The following is a 1526-nucleotide window of genomic DNA, read 5'->3' as shown; positions in this document are numbered from 1 at the left end:
ACTACAAAGTCCTTTGTAAACTGTAGAGTGCTTTGCCAGCGCAGACAGGCTGCACACCGGAGAACCCGTGGATGAGTCAGGCCTCCCGCGGGGCCGCCCTCCCTCCGCCCCAGGGCTCCCGGCCGGCCACCGCGCGGAGGGCGGGGTGGGCGCACAGCGGCGGGCGGGCGGCGGCAGGCGCAGGGGCGGAGCCGGGGCGCAGGCGGCGGGCGCCCCGAGGCCCCGCCCCGCCCAGGACGGCGAGCGCGGCGAGGCCGGGCTCCCGAGACTCGGGGCCGCAGTCAGGGCTCCGCCGCCTCCTGGCGGCCGCAGCGGGAAGGACCGCGGCCGCGCCCCGGGACTCGGTCCGCCGGCCCTGCGCGCGGGGGGCCGTGCGCGCACGCGCACTCAGGGCTGCGGGACTCGCGCGTCCGTTCGACCCAGGTTAGCCGAGCGTCCGTGGTGTCGGCACCGGGGACGCGACAGCGGCTCGTCGCGTGCGCCCAGATGAAGGTGGCGCGCTGGCGGGCCCCGCGGGCGGCAAGGAGCGCAGGCCTGCGGCGGGGGCTCCGGCGGAGGGCACGGTCAAGCAAAGGCCGCAGGCGAGCGCGGCCCCCACGTGGGAGCGCGGCGGGCCGAGCGCTGCGCCAGGGACGCGGACGGCCGAGGCCTGTCCAGCCCTCGGGCTGCGGGGGGCGGCGGCCGCCGGGGAACACGCCCGGCTCCGCTCGAGGACTCGGGCCGCTCCCAGACCGTCGGGCCTGTGCCGCCCCTAGCCCAGGTTTACCCCTCCTGGCCTGTGATTGGCTTGCGGATGAGCACGTGACTCCTCCCCAGCCAATAAGAGCCCTAGGACTGGGGCGGCTGAGTTTGCAGGCGTTACTGGCTCCTGCCTCGTCAGGAAGGAAGTGGGAAACTGAGCTCAGGTGCTTTGGGATATTAACCGGGGCCCTGGATGCAGCTATGCCTGAAGCAGTAGAGTTCTGCTCACGGGAGCAAACACTATAAACTCCGTTCTGACGGAGGAAGGTTGCTGCCGCAGCCCAGGCCTCAAGGATCACAGATCCACACTGGATGCTGGCACGCAGGCCTTCCTCTAGCTGCTCTCCCGCCCCTCAGAGCCCTCTCGCAGGAGGCTGCTCCCCGTCCCAAGCCTCAGTTTCTCCATCGTACAAGTTTTGTGTCTCTGGACAAGTGACTTCAGCTCTCTGGGCCTGTCTTCTCAACGAGGTGACAGTGCCAGCCCTGGGTGCAGCACCTGGCATGTGCTCGGCGCCCTGTGCATCTGGCAGTGAATCCTCAATGACAGTGGGACAGCAGCCCTGCCAGCAGCCTGGGCCTGCTGCTCTGTCCAGCACCTGGCACAGGGCCTGGGGCCTGCTCACAGCCCCCTGGGAACTCTGGTGTCCTCATGGATGAAGGCTTAGTGGGCAGGCCCCTGCTCTCCCTACCACACTGCCCTGGCCCTGGGACAGGGGTCCTTCTAGGGCCACAGACCTTCCCCGAGGAGTGGGGCTTGCCCTCATGATACACAGTCTCACAGAACC

Source organism: Equus przewalskii, chromosome 10 (genome assembly GCF_037783145.1).
Source record: "Equus przewalskii isolate Varuska chromosome 10, EquPr2, whole genome shotgun sequence".
Classification (NCBI taxonomy): Eukaryota; Metazoa; Chordata; class Mammalia; order Perissodactyla; family Equidae; genus Equus; species Equus przewalskii.
The sequence above is the reverse complement of the archived record's forward strand: the minus strand, read 5'-3'. Positions refer to the sequence as shown.